Source organism: Nicotiana tomentosiformis, chromosome 2 (assembly GCF_000390325.3).
Source record: "Nicotiana tomentosiformis chromosome 2, ASM39032v3, whole genome shotgun sequence".
Classification (NCBI taxonomy): Eukaryota; Viridiplantae; Streptophyta; class Magnoliopsida; order Solanales; family Solanaceae; genus Nicotiana; species Nicotiana tomentosiformis.
In genome coordinates, this window is record NC_090813.1 from 181,618,221 (window position 1) to 181,637,865 (window position 19,645).

The following is a 19,645-nucleotide window of genomic DNA, read 5'->3' on the forward strand; positions in this document are numbered from 1 at the left end:
TACAATTGAGAATAGGATTGCCCTTCAGAAAACTCAGTCAGAATTTAAAAAGTACCTAAGCATATAGGAACAATACTGGAAATAAAAAGCTAGAATGACATGGTTTGCCGAGGGAGATAGGAACACCTTTTTTCACAACATTGTTAATGTAAAGAGGAAGAAGCTTACCTTGAAAAGAATTCAGAGTGATAATGGGGTTTGGCTAGAAACTCAAAAACATATGGCTTCTGCAGCAGTAGAATTCTACAAAAATTAATTCACAACAGAATGGGATACTACTAATTTTTCAATGCGGGACAATGTACCAAATATGGTTTCAGGGGAACAAAACTTGGACCTATGTAGATTCCCTACATTGGAAGAGGTCAAAGCTGCAGTTTTTGACCTCAATGGAGACAGTGCAAGTGGACAAGATAGTTTTACTGGTTTATTTTATAAACGTTGTTAGGAGGTGATCTGTTATGATATCCACAATATGATACTTCATTTCTACTCGGGTGCTAGGCTGCCAAAGTCAATCATTCACACCAACTTGGTGCTAATTCCAAAGAAGCCAAGAGTTGAAACATACTTAGACTTAAGGCCCATAAATTTGAGTAATTTCATTAACAAGGTGATCTCTAGGGTTATCCATGATAGGATGGAAAAGCTTCTGCCTTCATACATTTCCCCTAACCAATCTGGATTTCTAAAAGGAAGGAATATTTTTGAAAATATACTACTTATACAAGAGATTGTCACTGACATAAGGATGAGAGAGAAACCTGCCAATGTGGTGATAAAACTTGACATGACAAAGGTATATGATAGGATTTCATGGAAATACTTGATGCATGTACTGAGAAGGATGGGCTTTGTAGAACACTTCATCAACTTGATTTGGAATATCCTTTCAAATAATTGGTACTCTGTCTTGGTCAATGGGCAGTCTTCAAGTTTTTTCAAATCCTCAAGAGGTGTTAAGCAGGGAGATCCACTGTCTCCAGCCTTATTCATCCTATCAGCTGAAGTATTATCAAGATCCTTGAACAAATTGTTTGAAGATGAGACCTTTGTGGGATTTGGCATGCCTAAATGGTCTGATCCATTGAACCATTTGGCTTACACTGATGATACTATCATTTTTGCTTCAGCTCACCAATCTTCAATGACCATGATAATGGATGTATTAGGAGATTATGAACAAGTTTCAGGACAACTAATCAACAAAACAAAGAGCTCCTACTACATGCATGCCAATGTTGCACAATCTCTATTTCAAGAAGTTGGAAACATTACAGGTTTTGCAAGAGGACAATTCCCTTTCACATATCTAGGCTGCCCTATTTTCTACACTAGAAGAAGGAAGGAGTTTTATAAAGATATAATCAAAAGAGTGAAGGCTAAGCTACATGCTTGGAAAGGCAAACTATTATCATTTGGTGGAAAGGCCACTCTAATCACTAGTATACTACAAAGCATGCCGTTCATCTTATTTCTATCCTAGACCCTCCTAAAAACATTCTACACCACTTGCAAAAAGTATTTGCAAGATTTTTCTGGAACACTAAGGAAGAAGGTAGGAGTAGACACTGGTTGTCACGCTCCAAAATCGGGGAGCGCGACCGGCGCTCAACCGAGTGAACCCGACCGAGCAAGCCTGTTAGATTTTCTTCTACCCAACTCATCCATGAATGGAGATAATACATATTTTCGTTAATTAGATAATAAGGTGATCATGTCTACAATACCAATTCATTACCATTAGTTACTCCATTAATAAGTCTCAAAACACACACACCCCACTTCATGGTTCAAACTAGAACAAGAGATTTAATCACAACATAACTTGTTTAACATTTCCAACACCCATACACAACCAACACTTAATCTACGGAGCCTCTAAAACTACCAAAGAGTACAATGATAGTGCTGGCAACAAGGCTCCTGCTATACCTCAAAACACATACGAAACAAAAGATGCACAACCCCGGAATGAGATAGGGCTCACCAAGTCAGCTGGGAAGAATGAGCACTGATGTCACTGGTCAGTATCCTCCGCTATGGAACCACCTGCATCTATTAAAGATGCAGCGCCCCGGCAAAAGGGACGTTAGTACATGTCAAATAGTACTGGTATGAAAACCAAACACCAATTTAAGAACTCGGAAATACAATATGAACATGATGAACCAGAGTGACAATAGAATGGCATAGATAGCCGGTTAAACCAAAACAAGCTTATCAAGAGGGTGGAGGTGTAAACACAATACCAATTTTCACACAAAGCGGCCCCGCCGCTCACCCCAATATATGTGCAGGTGAAAATGCATCAACGATACCAATACCTACACAAAGCGGACCTGCCACCTCACCCAAATATATATATGCGGGTGGTGGTGCAACAACAATACCAAAATCAATCACAAAGCGGCTTTGCCGCCTCACCTCAATATATGCGGGTGGAGGTGTAACCCCAATCACATTATCTATACAATTTGGCATAATAGTTTTCCACATAAATCACGACTTGGAATCATAACACGTAGATGCACAATACATAATTTGGAACACATCCTAAATTTATAATACAATATGCTCACAGCATTTTAAACGCAAATTAAACATATATCTTTGTCACAAAACTTATTCTGAATACTCAACTTGTAATAAATATCTTGGAACTTACAAGGATATTGGGGTTCCAATTCTTAAATAAGAGTTTAGCCAACATACCTCAATGGAGCTTCCTTAAATTTTAAAATGTTCCGAAATTCTTAGCAACTTCAATCTATTTTAAAAATATAACAAATTGAACCAAAATTAGGAAGATGCTCATGGTTCTAGCTCATTTGAGAATTTTATCAAACACTAGGTGTGCATTAAGGTTTCAAGGTCCTTTTATGGAGGATTCCGTCATCCTACAACCAATCTTTACCATTTTTAGCTCAACAATCTTCCTACACCCTTTGATAACACATGCATGTAAAATAAACAACTCTCATCCCCAAAATATTATCTTGCTAATTACCCATTTCTAGACAAAATTCAAAATTGAGGGTTAGGGTGTAGAATCTTACCTCTAGGATGAAGACCTAGTGAGTTTCCCTTCTTAATCTTCCAAAATTTGAGCAAGAATTGATAAACAATTATTGAGGAACACCTTCTCACTCTAGGGCATTATTTCCCATTCTAAAATGTCAGATATTTGATCAAAAATGGCCCAAAGCGTGTATTTAACGAAGTAGGATCGGGTTTTAAAAACTCAAAAATGAAACTTCGGAACAAGGTCTGCGATCGCATAATCGATATGCGGACCGCATATCGGCCACATAATTGGTGTCCAAAGCTGCCCAAAACTCTGCCTGGGTCTGCGGTCACTACGCAACCCGCAGACCTATTCTGCAGTCGCATAATGAACCGCAAAATAGTTCTGCTGTCGCATAGTCGACCGCAGAATGGCATCCAAAATTGCCCCTCTCCTGTCTCACTCTGCGGCCATTATGTGGTCCGCAGAGTGATTCTGCGGTCGCATAATGGACCGCAGAAACGTATTTTTCTGCCAAAAATTTTTCTTTATCCCTCAGTGAATTGTTCAACCTAATTTCTATAATCCTCAACACATAAAACCAATTCGACACCACGAAATATTATTTTCTTTTGCAAACTTTTACGGGGTCTTACACTGGTCTTCTTCGCAAAACTTTTGCCTACCTAAAGAAGAAGGCGGACTAGGTTTCAGATCATTGCAGGATGTATCAAAAGCTTTGTTTTCTAAGCTTTGGTAGAGGTTTAGGACAACCAAATCATTGTGGTCGAACTTCATGTGGAACAAATATTGTAAAAAGGAAATACCAACTGTAGTTGCTTTTAGAGGTGGCTCACATGTGTGGAGGCAAATGTTGAATGTTAGAGAAGAAATAGAACATGAGATCTTGTGGGAGATAAACAATGGCACAACCAACATATGGCATGAAAATTGGACTGGATTGGGTCCACTATATCATGTCATACTTGTAGACTTTCAAGTGGATGAGGAGTTGCAAGAGGTTTTAGAATAAAGAGAAGGAGGGGCATGGAATGAACAACTGATGGATGACACTTTTCCTGAAAATATTGTAGACCATATTAAAAATAATATTCATTACAATGGACATGACGAACAATGGGACAAACACAATGGGACAAACCATACTGGATGCCTACAACCTCAGGCAAATTCACTGTTGGTAGTGCTTGGTCTATTCTGTGACATAGAGCAGATTATAAGTTAGAACATAAACAGATGTGGACAAAAGGTTTGCCATTCAAGATATCATTTTTTTATGGAGATTGTAGAGGTATAAGTTGGCCATAGATAATTTATGGAGGAGGCAAGGATATATAGTTATGTCCATATGTTGGTGTTGTCAACAACCAAAGGAGGAAACATATGAACACATCTTTCTGCTTAGCCCTACTGTTTCAAAGGTGTGGAAATTACTTATGGGAGCTGCAGGGATTACAGTGCCACTAATTCAAGTGAACCGAGTCATAAGAACTTGGTGGAATGCAAAATGCTGTCCAAAGTTGAAACCACTATATCAGGCTGCTCCTGCGATTATTAATTGGGAGCTATGGAAGAAAAGAAACACAGAAAGGAATGGTGGAACAATGTCTACAAACAGAGTGATCCATGAAGTCAATAAAACAATGCGTTACTTGGCAATAGTTAGGTATCCTTGGCTATCTAATATACCTATGCTATGGGCTGAAATGATACACTTCTTTAAAAAATACATACCAGTTTTGATCACTACAAGAGTTACCTGGCAGCTTCCAACTGAAGGTTGGTACAAATGTAACACTGATGGGGCATCAAAGGAGAACCCTGGATCTAGTTCAACAGGTTTCTGTGTGAGAAATGACAAAGGAGATCTACTGTATGCAAGATCAATTGAGCTAGGAGTGACCACCAATGTTGTAGCAGAAGAAAAAGCAATACTACAGGGGTTACAATACTGTCTAGAACAAACACTCCATCCACTAATACTAGAAACTGATTCGATGGTGTTAAAGAAGTGCATTGAAGGGGAATGGGATATACCTTGGTCTATTATGGCAGAAGTTCAGAAGATTGTTGAGATAAACGCTCATTTCAATGTGATCTTTCAACATGTCTTTAAAGAGGGCAACACTGTTGCTGATTCTGTAGCTAACACAACTTTCTATTTTGGAGGTACAATATCTTTCTAGTCTTTTGATGATTTACCAAATGCAGGAAAGACACTAATTAACCAAGACAAGGCACAATTGCATAACCTTAGGGTTAGGATTGCAAGAAAAAGGCCAACAGATTGAATACTGTTACAACCAGACAACTATATGCCTTACAATTGGAGTTACATTCAGGCAACAACATAAAGGTTTTACCAAGGCAGTATGCTCATCATAAAAACTATGTCCAACTGTGTCGACAAAGCAAGAATGGAAGATTAAATCACACTTGCACACCTGCTGCCAGAACTGGCGTGGCATGTATTATCGGATCATTTTCCAGTGGTATTAGTGCGATTTCACACTCAGTCTAGAGATGAAAAGATAATAAATGACACCTATTTCATAAGCAGAAAGTGTATGCCCAGAATTATACAGCAATACTATTGTTTTTGTCACCCAATCAGGAACAACAAATGAGGATTAAGGCGATACCTGAGCATTTACAGATTGCTACTACCTAGGGGCTTATCACAGGTTTATTACAAGGTTTGCAGCAATGGGACACTTCAATTACTAGGACTGATTGTGCTGGAATATTTGTGACATCAAATACTGTCTAGATATTTCAGGAGTTGGACTTCTGCTGCTGTGGTTTGGGAGGTATTGAATGGTTGTGTGCTATCTTATTACTTCACAATGACAGCATATATGGAGCATTCTACACCACCATTTGAGAAGGAACTGAGTTTCTTGATCTGGCTTATGGAGATTCTATGGTTGTCAGCAGTATGGTTTATTGAAATAGATCATACAACACTGGGTTTCAAACAAATTAAGATTGAATTATTGGTTACTATATCAACACAACTATTGGATGTACAGTACATCCATACTACTTTTAAGATTCCTAAGCGACTGTGGTGTAGCTTCTGTGGATTTATGCATGCCTTCTTAGAAATGCAAACGATGGCGCCTGGTGAGAGATTTATAGGTGCTACACAGAGACGTTTGCAACTGGCGTGTCAATTCAAAAGCAACATTACAAGCTAGAAATCTTTGAGAACTTGTTGTGTGACGGAAATCTTTGAGTACATGTTGTGTGACATTCATTTTCCTGATAGGTTATTGCTACTTTGTATCAACTAGCACTAGCCGTTTCTTTAGGCTTTATTTTAATTCCTGCTGGAAAATTTGTAATATCTGGACCCTTTTTGGGATTTATTATATAGAATAACTACTAGGTGAATAACCTAGTAGTATATTTGCTAAAAGAAAGTAGCGGGGAATCGATCTCAGACGTTTAACATGAATGCAGTGCCTTCTACCAATGCCCCCATAGAGCTTTTCTGTTTAAGGGGTCCCAAAAATAGATATGTACTATTTTCAAGGTATATACACACATATATATAGATAATTTTTCCGAAGTTACTGAGGGCTGGTGACCCTCTCCCTTCAACATGGGTCCGCCTCTATACATAACCACATTGTTGGTGCTTCTAGATGTGACTTCTTGGCTGATGTAGAAATTGAAGGTTTGCACACTGAAGGCTATGTCATATCTTGTTATAGTCAAATGTAGCACTTTGCCAATAATCCTCTAATATATACCAACATCTGGCAAAAGTTCATCCTCCTTATTGCTTGAATTCCGTGAGTGATGATTGATGGTAAGCTAGAAACTCGTATTTTAGCAGTATTTTGCACTCTAATTACTGCACTTTGAGCGTGTTTGAGCATAAATGATGATGATTTGCACTTATTACGTGTTTTAAGCCTTGTAGGAGATGATTTCGAGTTAAGAAGATGTTCTGGAGCTAACTTGAATAATTTGGAGCTTCGAATTCTGAGTAAAAGCTTCAATTGATCATCTGGGACCATATCCGGGGTTCGTGGACCGACATTTAAAGTTGGAAGAAAGCGCATGGGCTAGAGCAAAATGTACTAGTGCGTCGCTTAAGGCGTGGCATTGAGCGTCGCATTAGTACATAAGTTCGTCAGATGTTTGAGAATTTTAGAGAGTTGGAGTTTTTGGGTCTGACAGAAAAATACACTATGCGACGCATGGCATATAGTAGGGCGCGACGCACTAGTACAAAAGTTTGTCAGACAAGCTAAGTTCAGAGAGTTTACAATTGAGCAAAATACACTAATGCGACGCATGACGCGTAGCACTGTGCGACTCGGGAAGTGTAAAAGTTTCCAGGTTTTCCATTTTGCCTCAAGGAGGGTAGTTTGGTCCAGGAATGTTTTGACTTGGTATAAATACACTAGAAACACATTTTTTAGAGGACTTTTGACTTACTAAAGATTTGAAGAGCATTGGAGACTCAAAGCACAAGGATTCATCATTCTTTTCTCAACTTAACACCCAAGTTTGAATTGAATTCATATTTTCTTATTATTCAACTTTATTTGTGATGACTTTTTCCATGATTATGGAGTAGTTCACCTTAGGGTTTGACAGATATGGTATTTCGATTGATAGTTTTGATTTTACTCTAGTTTTTTGCATGAATTCGTTTATGGAGCTTTGAATTGATTACAACTTTAATCACTAGTTTATTTAATCGAAAGAGAAATATTTTGTCAATTATCTTCGTATTATTTTGTTTGGTTTAAATCCGTGATTTATTTAAGTAATTGAAAGATCTTGTTGAATTTTTGATTGAATCAAGTTTGGAGTATATTCGAGAGACGTTTTCCTAAAGACTAATCCATTAACGAGTTCTTGCATATTTCCACAATGCTTTATATTAACTCATCCCGTAGAGTTAAGATTTAATTGAGAGAGGAGACTTGGCTACACGTTTGAACTAATCATCGAGTGAATTCGTGAGAATCATTAGAATATTAGAGTGGATTAAACTAGAGTTAGATCTCGAATAGCCATCTTGCACCTATCCTGTCACGCCCTTATTTCTCCTATTGATTATTTCGGTGTTGCTCAACTTTTGTGCTTCTGTGATCAATTGTTAATTGCTTTAGTTTTCATAGTTAATTTTAGTTATTAATCATCCCAACCAAAGTGTTAAGCATCTTGAATAGCGTTAAGCTATAAATTATTTTAACATTATTTAAATCCAATTTATGTGGAGACGATAATAAAACTATACTATCTTTGGTTAGCGAGCATTAATTTCGTTTTGTATTTTGCGCTCGTCAAATTTTGGTGCCGTTGTCGGGGATTGACAATCAATAGTGTTCAAAATAGTTTTTCGTCCTAATTTAGGAGTCATTTTTTTAAAAATATTTTTATTATTATTCATGATTCTTTCATCTATGTGCAGGAAACAAGTTAAGTTCATTGGTGTATGACTCGATTCTCTTCCAAGGAATTGGTGCCATGCAACCCAGAATTGGACAAGCACATACGACAATTGAGAAAGAAGAAGGAATCAAGTGGATCATTCTTGGGTCAGACCTGCGACAAGAACGATGCAGTAGACTTAGCTGCAAGAGAGGCAGCACAACATAGAGAACAAGTTGCACAATTTGCAGCTGAAGCAGCCCTTAGAGCTGCTGATGAGACGATCGAAGAGGATGGGGTCGAAGAGTCAATCTAAACCGACCCCTAGTTGAAGACCAGTTTGAAAATGCGGCCCCTAGGCCTAGGAGAACATTAGGTGACTATGCCCGACTAGTCTACAATCAGGGACTGTCAAGTGTAAGACCTCCACCCTAGCAACGAATAATTTTGAGTTGAAGCAAGACTTGCTTTAAACCATCCAGAACAACTGTGTCCTTAGAGAGAAGAGGAATGAAGATCCTAACACTCACGTAATGGACTTTGAAGAAATCATGAATACCTTTCAGTATAATGGAGTGTCAAAAGATGTAGTCTACTTAAGGGTATTCCCCTTTTTACTGAAGGATGACGCGAAGCACTGGCTTCGAAGCTTACCATCTGGGTCGATCAGTACATGGGAAGATATGATGAAAAAGTTTCTTGTCAAGTACTTCTCGGATGCAAAAATAGTGAAATTCAAAAGAAAAATTCACAACTTCTGCTAGAAGGACACTTAAATGGTCTTCGAAGCTTTTGAAAGATTCAAGGAGATAGTGAGAAAGTGTCGGCATAATGGAATCAAATTTTGGATGCAACTTTCTGGACTTTTGGGATGGACTAACACCCTCCTCATGACGAACTCTGAGTACTGCAATTGGAGGCCCCTTAATAGAAAACTCCTAAGGAAATTGTTGTGATTCTTGATGAGCACTCTGAAGATGCTAACCAATGACCCACTGAGAGTAATGATAGAAGAAAATCAGCCGGAGTTCACCAGGTGGACTCTATCACATCAGTACAAGCCCAATTAGACACCTTGGCTAAAGAGATAAGAAAGTTGACCTTAGCCAAGGTCTAGAGCCATCCATCATCAGTTTGTGACTTTTATGGAATGGGTCATCCAATGCGTGAGTGTCAGGCCTCAACTACAGATGATGTGGTGAATGCTGTGGTAAGCTTTGACAGAGGCAACTACCAAAGTGGTAATAATTTTAACTCCATGGGGAAGAGGCACCTAGGTTTTTCGTAATGTTCACCAAGTGGTAGTCTAAACTCATGGCAACAGAATAATCCGAGGCCCCAGGGACAAGGAGCTCCAGGATTTTAAAATCAGCAAAGGCAACAATACTAGCCTCTACAGTCTAATTAGTCTAGCTTGGAATATCTGATGATGGCCTTTATTACTAAGAAAGATGAGAGGCTCAAAACTCATGGCACAACTATCCAAGAACAGGGCACAACCATTCAAAACTTGGAAAGACAGGTGGGGCAACTTGCTAATCTATTGTCTGAGAGGTTTCTAGGAACTCTCCTTGCTGATAACAAAAGGAATCCAAAAGAAACAATAAATGCGGTGTCCTTGAGACGTGGGCAAGTATTGAAGGACCCATATCAAAACAAAAGGGTGAGTTGATTGAAAGACAAGTGGAGATTGTGGAGGAGCATAAAAATAACGACAATCAAGAAGGTGAAGTGATGATAGATCCAGATGATGGTCTGAAGAAGAAGGGGAGGACTAGAGCTCTAAAAAAAGAAAAAGGATGGGAATTGAATGAAAGAGGAGACTGAAGAAAGTAAATACATGCCTGCTTTACCTTTTTCCCAGAAACAAAGAAGAGAGAAGCTGGACAAGCAATTTAGGCATTTTCTAGAAGTGCTCAAGTAGGTGCATATTAATCTATCTTTCAGAGAGGTACTCTCTCAAATGCCAGCATATGCTAAGTTCTTGGACGGGATATTGTCCAACAAGCAAAAAGTGAAAGAGACATCGGTTGTCAAGCTCACAGAGCATTGTAGTGCCATTCTGCAAAATAAGCTCCCTCAAAAGTGTGGAGATCCAGGGAGTTTTACTATACCTTGCTCTTTAGAAAGTACTAAATTTAAAGAATCTTTGTATGATTCAGGTTCTTCTATTAATCTTATGCCCTTGTCTATTTTTAGGAAATTGGAGAAATTAGATCTATTCCTGTGTCTTTGCAGTTGGCGAATCATTGTGGCGGATCAGACCACAATCATACCTGAAGGAATAGTGGAGGATGTGATAGTTCGAGTGGACAAATTTATGTTCCATGTGGACTTCATCGTGGTGAACATGAAAGAGAATAAGGAGGTCCCTCGGATTTTAGGGAGACCTTTCTTGGCTACTGGCAGAGCTATTCTAGATATTCAAGAAATACAGCTCATGCTGATAGTGGGGGAAGAAAGAGTGGTGTTCAAGATGAAGGAAGCAATAAGGGCACCTAGAGATGATTTGACTGCACACTCGGAGTTCAAGGCAAAGGCCTTAAAAGAGAGAGCTGGAGAGGGTAAGCATGATAAGTGTGGGGTGTACCCGAAGAAGGCAAAAAGAAACTTTCAGCATGGATATGTACACGCAGTCCGACGTGCAAAGTGGATCCCGATTTCGATCCAGACTAGATGATTCAGGAGAGTTTCCTTTACCTCTTGCTTTTTATTTGTATATCACGGGGACATGCCATAATTTAAAGTGTGGGATGTGGGATGTAAATATGTATATGTATATTTGTTTTTCTTCTGTTACCTTTGTGTGTGTTTTCGTCACTGTCTTGTTTGAAAAAAAATTGACTTTTCCCGACGATGAATTTCCTCGACTGTCTTCTTGAGAGAGCAAAGTCGAAGAAGGAAAAAAATGTCTTTCACGTTTGTTTTATTTTCTTAGGTAGTGTAACATTCTCCCTTAGTTTTTCTTTGTTCCACGGTTCTTTTTCAAGGATTTTGCTTGAACCGGAAGTAGTTAATTTTTTTTTTGTTAGGAATAGAGAAATCTTGTGCTATGGTGTTAAATGGAGATAACTTGTCTTAACTTTGTTATGCCTTGAGAGTATTGAGTGCCTTAGTTGTGACGCTTAGGCTCTATTCTTGACTCATGTATAAGTACCTGAAATTGTTTGATTTTTACTTTGCTTAACTGCTTTAACTAGAGAGTCGGGATAGATCCGATCCTAAGTGAGTTATGTGCCAATGTGTGTGTGATATTTTTGTTGATATTCTGTGCATGTCAGTTGATCCCTTGAACTTGCCCCGTGTGTTTGCAGAGCAAAATAACAGTCTTGTTCATTCTAGGAAGTGATATAGACATTTTTTTTATTAAGCCAGTTATATGCCTGTGACCCGCCTAATTGTTGTATATCCTAGTTAGCCCCTTTGAGCTTGTAATCCTGTTTCTTTGGAAACCATACTACAAGCCTGGCCCTTTTGTTTGAATTGACTATTTGTTTGAACCTGTTACCTCTTGTGAGCACTTGAAATTGTTATGAACTTGTTAAAATTTAAGTGGAGGTATGGTTGGGTTTTTTAGTGGAACTGAGAAAAATGGATAAAAGTGCACTGCTTGAAAATTTGTGAGAGCCACCAGTGAGGAATTGAAAGAAAGAAAAAAAATGAAGTTGCTTGAGAAAAAAAAATCAGAACTTTGAAAAGAAAAAATGAGTTGTGTATGTATTAGAAAGAGAAAAAATTTGATTCTTTGCTAGTGGTAGTTCTCATCTTATTTGTGCTTAAAGAAATTGGGAGCTGGATGCTATTATGTGTGAAGGTTTGGATTTGGTTCGACATAAGTGTGGGGTTTAAAATGTTAATGTATATGTATTAAAGTTCTTAAGGAGGTGTAGTTATTGTCACCTATATGTATCCTACCTGTCCCACTACCTACATTACAATCAAAATAAGTCCTACTTGATCCATGACTGAATGAGCTCAATTAGTAGAGTAATAAACTACGGGCAAGCCTATGGTACGGTTTCTGGGGCACATGAATATTATTTCTGAGAGTGAGTGAATTCTTTCTATCATGGGTTCCAAATTGTTCTTGAAATTTATTGTGTGTGGAACTACTCTCTATATTTTGTGTGAAGGCACATGACTTGCGAAGGAAAGGTAACGTCTTTGGCCTCTATGTTAGAGTAAGTGAGCAGGTCTTGAAAAAAATAATTGGTGCTTTTGAGTTGAGTCTTGAAGCTAGGATGTTATGGTAGGATGCTTAATCTGCTTTAAATATTCTTGGCATGATGGGTTAGGGAAGTTGTTTGATGAAAAAGTCGTCTCTATGTGAAGTGTAGTTTGATTGCTCGAGGACGGGCAACGATTTAAGTGTGGGGTGTTGATGGTAGGCTAGAAACATGTGTTTTTGCCGTATTTTGCACTCTAATTACTGCACTTTGAACGTGTTTAAGCTTAAATGATGATGATTTGCACTTATTACGTGCTTTATGCCTTGTAGGAGATGATTCCGAGTTAAAAAGATGTTCTGGAGCTAAATTGAATACTTTAGAGTTTCGAAGTCTAAGTAAAAGCTTCAATTGATCATCTGGGGCCATATCCGGGGTACGTGGGCTGGCATTGCATACGAAAGTTGGAAGAAAGCGCATGGACTAGAGCAAAATGTACTAGTGTGTCGCATAAGGCGTGGCATTAAGCGTCACATTAGTACATAAGTTCGTCAGAAGTTTGAGAAGTTCAGAGACTTGGAGTTTTTGGGTCTAACAAAAAAATACACTAATGCGACGCATGGCGCTTAGCAGGGCGCGACACATTAGTACAAAAGTTTGTCAGACAAGTTAAGTTCAGAGAGTTTACAACCGAGAAAAATACACTAATGCGACGCACGTCGCGTAGCACTGTGCGACGCGAAAAATGTAAAAAGTTTCCAGGTTTGCCCACTTCGCCTCAAGGAGGGTAGTTTGGTACAGGAATATTCCGACATGATATAAATACACTAGAAACACGTTTTTAAAGGACTTTTGACTTACAGAAAATTGGAAGAGCATTGGAGACTCAAAGCACAAGGATTAATCATTCTTTTCTCAACTCAACACCCGAGTTTGATTGAATTCGTGTTTTCTTATTATTCAACTTTATTTGTAATGACTTTCTCCATAATTATGGAGTAGTTTACCTTAGAGATTGACGAATATGGTGTTTTGACTGATATTTGGGGATTTTAACTTTTGTTCTTTGCCTGAATTCGTTTATGGAGATTTGAATTGATTGAAACTTTAGTCACCAGTTTATTTAATCGAAAGAGAAATATTTTAGTGATTATCTTCGTATTATTTTGTTTGGTTTAATTAAGTGATTCCTTTAAGTAATCGAAAGATGTTGTTGAATTGTTGATTAAATCAAGTTAGAAGAATATTCGAGAGATGTTTTTCTAAAGACTAATCCATTAATGAGTTTTTGCATATTTTCACAGTGCTTTATCTTAGTTCACCTCGTCGAGTTAAGATTTAATCGAGAGAGGAGTCTTGGCTACATCTTTGAATTAATCATCGAGTGAATTCGTGAGAATCATTAGAATATTAGAGTTAGATCCCGAATAGTCATCTTGAACCTATCATGTCACGACCCTTATTCTCCCATTGATTATTTCGGTGTTGCTCAGCTCTTGTCCTTTTGTTATCAATTGTTAATTGTTTTAGTTTTTATAGTTAATTTTAGTTATTAATCATCCGAACCAAAGTGTTAAGCATCCTGAATAGCGTTAAGCTAGAAATTACTTGAACATTGTTTAAATCTAATTCCTGTGGAGACGATAATTAAATTATACTATCTTTGGCTAGTGAGCATCAATTTCGTGTTGTGTTTTGCGCTCGTCAATGACCCAACTCCTTGGTAGTAAGTTTCACATTTATTTTAAGTGGTGTTGGTGCTGGTTTTGCTGCTCCTATGCCTAATTCAGTGATCAACTCTAATGCATACTTTCTCTAATGCATTAGAATCCCTTACTTAGACCTGACAAATTCAATCCCTAAGAAATACCTCAACTCTCCTAGGTCCTTCATCTTGAAATCTTGCTGCAAAGCAGCCTCAGCTTCATCAATCAATTATAAGCTACTTCCTATAATCAACATATCATCTACATAGACTAGGATTACTGTTAGTTCATTTTCGACCCTCCTTATAAATAAAAACTGGTCATACTAGCTCTTAATGAAACCAAAATGCAAAACAACTCTAGTAACGTAGTATTCCACTGTCTTGGTGCCTGTTTGAGGCCATACAAAGATTTAATGAGTCTACATACAAGCTTGTCTCCCCTATCTCTTAAATACTTGAGGCAGATCCATTCAGATTTCATCACGAAGGTCACCTTAAAGAAAGCATTGTACACATCCATTTGGTGGATATTTAGCAACTGCAATAACAAGAATGGACCTAACAGTAACCATCCTACAACAGGAGAGAATGTATCTTGATAGTCAATTGCTTCTGGTTGACTATACCCTTTGGCCACTAACTTGGCCTTAAACCTTTCAATCTCTCCAGAAGCCTTGTACTTAATATTGTACACCCACTTGCTGCCAATTGGTCTCTTGACCTCATGTAGGGGAACATCAGTCCAGGTGTGATTACTCTCCAATAAAGAAATTTCTGGCTTCATATCTTCCACTCACTTAAGGTCTTCAATAGATTCAACATAAGAAAGAGGCTCTACTCCATAAGAAGATGCTCCTAGAAAGGTCTAATATTAAGGAGAGAGCTGAGTATATGACAAATAATTTGCTAGGCCATAACGAATATTCTGATGAGAAGTAAAAGACACAACATCCTTCATCCAATGGGCCTTATGGACTTTCTCAGCATGTGCATGGGAGAAGGTTATGGAACAACAATAACAACAGGTGCAAAAGAGATAACTGGAGAATCAGGGGAATCTGCAGGCTCCTAACCATAGTAGTTTACAGTACTTGGAGCAGCATCACCCTCAACAGAGGAAGGCTGGTCAATAGAGAAAATATCTAGAATAGCAGGTTGAATACTAGAACTCAATCGATAAAATAAAACACAATTTTTCTAAAAATCACATCCCCGTTTTAACAAAGAAAAGATGGTTAGCGAGATCATAAAAGATATATCCTTTTTGAGTGTCTGAATGCCCTATGTGTATGGAAGTAATAGCCCTAGGCTGCAGCTTATAGGATTCATGCACAACTTTGGCAAAGTAAAGACATCCCAGGACCCTCAGATGTTTGAGTGAAGGTTTCTTCCCATACAGCATTTCATAAGGATATTTACCCCCAATAATTGCAGAGGGCATCCTATTTTGAGATACACGACTGCCAATACACAATGACCCCAGAACTTAAGGGGAATGTCACCCTGAAACCTTAAAGCTCTGCATACTTCCAGAATGTTTTTATGTTTTATCTCTGCTACACCATTTTGCTTAAGAGCGTATACAAATGTCCTTTGATAAATAATGCCCAGATTCTTGAACAATGTATCACAAAGGGAGTTAACAAACTCAGCCCCATTGCATGTTCTCACACACTTGACTCCCTTGTTAGATTGAGTTTACACACAGGAGAGGAAATGATTTAACAATACACATACATATTACTTAAGCTTTAACAGAAATACCTAAGTCATTCTAGAGAAATCATCAACAACAATTAAGAAGTATTTATTGCCATCATAAGTTGTGATCTTGTAAGGTCCCCATAACATCAAGATGTAACAAATCAAAACATGTAAAACTTTTGGTAGTACTACTAGGAAAGGTCAATCTAACTTACTTGGCACAAGGACACACATAACAATCTTTCACAGTGGAAGCACAACTATCATGTTTTACAGAAAATACCTTATTAGAATGCATAAGCTCAACTAAGGTGGAAGCATTTTGTAAACTAAGATCACATACCATATGGTTAGTGGCCCATGTATCCACAATCCATTCCTGATGATTATTGGTAGCTAAAAAGGCACTACTGGTACCTGTAACATTAGCTGCAGAGGGAGAGCAGGTAGTCCTATTGAGCAGCTGAAGAATCTGCTCAAATTGATTTTTTGTGGAGGTGCAACGCAGCTAAAATTTGGGTGTCCTTGTCATAGGTGCATAGGATTGTCCAGTTGTGAAAGACATTTGAGGTACAGGTTAATCAGAAACCTATGAGGACTGAGACACACACACATTCTGATTCTCAGAGAGCACATTGTGAGCAGTTAAAGAAGATGCTCCCCTTTCTTCTTATACTTGAAATCATAGGGATAACCAACAATCTTATAATAGTTCTCCCTACTATGACCCTTTAATTTACAAAACTCACACTGTGTATTGTAGCTTTTCTTAAACTTTGCATTGCCTCCAGGTCTGGAGTTGTACAAAGCAGTATGATCATAATTCCTAGTGGCCATAACTGATGCAATACCTAAAATCCCTATAGAGGCAGCCATTTTCCTTTGGCTTTCATCAATCCTAAGCATAATATATGCTTGATAACAATAGGTACAAATGACATCTACATAATTTGTGTTTGAGCTTGAGAATAATACTCATTTAGGCCCATAAAAAGTTGGTACAACTTATGCTTATGCAAATAAACTACATAATCCTTGGATTTAACACAATTACAACCAAGAAGAGCAACCAAGGCCTCAAATTTATCCCACATATCCTTCAATTTAGAGCAGTAGGCTGAAATGGAGGAAGTGCCTTGAGTTTGGGTTACGATTTCCCTGTGCAAGTTGAAGGAACGAGAGCAGCTAACCTTATCAAATCGCTCCCTAAGATCCTCCCAAACTGCATGGGCAATATAAGCATAGATAATACCACTGATCAAATTCAACGTCACAGAGTTAACGAGCCATGACAGTTCGATCGCTTTGATACCGGTACTTTTCCCGAAATCTCTCATTCCTCTATGTTTCACCAACAACGCCAAGCTTATTATGACCAAGTAACGTGATACGCATGTAGCGATGCCACAAATGAGTAATTGTCAGAACCAGTTAATTGAAAGAAGATCAGAGAAATACCCCTAGCTAGTATCTCCAAGGGCAAGGTACAAGGGTTGAGTGATTGCAACAATAATTCTTTCATCAATTTCATCATCGGACGACAATTGAGAGGTAGCGTCAGTTGTAAGACCCTATATAAATTCATCAGCCGCCATTCTTGAACAGCACAAAGCTTCAAAAAAAAATAGAAAATATGATACGAGGAACACGAGAAGTAGAAGCAGAAGTAGAAGCAGAAGAAGCGAATCGAATCAATCCACGAGCTAGATTAAGATCATGGTTCTGATACCATGTCGAATTTATGAATTAGAGAAGTGCAAAAAAATAAAAGAGTTAGAGAGTATCGAGAGAGAGAGGAGAGAACATTCGTTCTCAAAAAATATAACTACTTCATTCATTGTACAGGTGGATATAGTTATCTTCTTATAGACATAGCAACTAATTAACTAAACATTAATACAACTAACAGTCTAACAAACCGACTTAAATGAATAGACCAAACTACCCTTCTAGCTAAATCACATTACTCTCAACACTTGTAAGTTTCAATCTCCGCATTTTAAAACGATTAAGTGGCTCTTATTGATCGTTGTGCCAAGTTCTCTACCATTAGCTCTATGAAATCTGAATGGCAAAATTCTTTAATTTTTGAATATGACTGGTTATATTAAAATTGTGTACCATGAGAATAGTAATTTATCAAATTTTATGCTCATGGAAAGAGCTAGTTATATTAAGTTTTGAATATGACTATACATGTCTTGATAGGTTAATGCAAGTCAGTATTGCTTGTTTTTGTTTTTTGGTAAATATAGATTTATATTTATTATCATTTGCAACTTTACATTTCCACAGCTGATTTAACACAATCAGTTGTCTCACATATACCTCTCTTTATACCTCCTTTCTAACAATATACAAGTAAAGTCTCAGACACACTCCTCTCTACGGTTCTATCTACCAGATCAAGTGATACACCTCCTAGGGAGGGTTACCTTTGTCGAGCAGAGACTTATACTCCAGTAATCTATCCCATAATACTATCTTAAGGTTCAAATTGATAACTCCGTAGTAGTGTTCTGGTGCTACCTTTGGCTCTCACATTGCATATGAATGCAATATTCCTATCATTCTGCTCCTCTTCTCAAAGATGAGTAGGTTCATTTATCTCCAAACTTCATGGATAGATTCTGTATACACCATTTTGAAGTCAGAAGCAACTTTCAACCTTCCTTTTGCATTTCTCAAAGTCTATTGCGGTGCTGCTCCCAAGAGATTACACTATATATTTGTCGTTGTAACCACAGTTGCAGCCTTTCCCATAAGCTCTTGGTAAAATAACGCTCAACAAATAAATGATTCATGCTCTAGTATCGCCTCATGCACATCATACATATTTTATCCATTGTCATGCCCTATTGTACTAGTCGATCACTTGTGAGTAGCCAATCCTGGAAATTCAGCCACATAGTAAATTCTGCTTTGGCTCTTGCATCATTACTAAACATAAGGTTTTTCTATGGAATTCTAGGTAGTTGGCCAAGAAGACAAAGCTATATCTACATGATCATGGTTCTGGAGGGCTTGAGTATCATTTGGCTTTGATCTACCACTTCTCATGCACTAATAATCTTTGTGACCAACCAAGATGCTTGTTGTGGAATTTGCATAGTGTCAAGTTGTTGCCCTTTTATATAATAGGTGTGTATCCATTTGATCCACAACTTGTCCAACTTGTATGAGAGGTCCCAATAGTTCTTAGCTGCTGCTGCTGCTTTATTCCACAAGCTGAGATAAATAGGGTTTTGTCCACCAGTGCATTTAGGAGTACACATTTTCTCCCAAACAATAAGGGATCTTCTTGTTATGACATTATCACCCGACCATATGTAGCTCAAACAGTAAGAGTCCACAATTTTCAGCACCTTAGTAGGGATCAAAAACAGTTGTGCCCAATATGCTTAGATTCTAAATAGTACTGACTGCACCAGTTGAATCCTTCCTGCATATGAAAATTTCTTGGTAGTCCAAGAAGAGATCCGTGCCACCATCTTTTCAATTAGGGGTTACCATTGAACTAGAGTCATCTTTTTAGTTGATAAGGGTACCCCTAGATACTTAAAAGGCAATTTACCTATGGTATATCCAATATTTTGTGCAGTATCTCCACCCTGATTTTCTGTGTCACACCCCCAAAGTAAA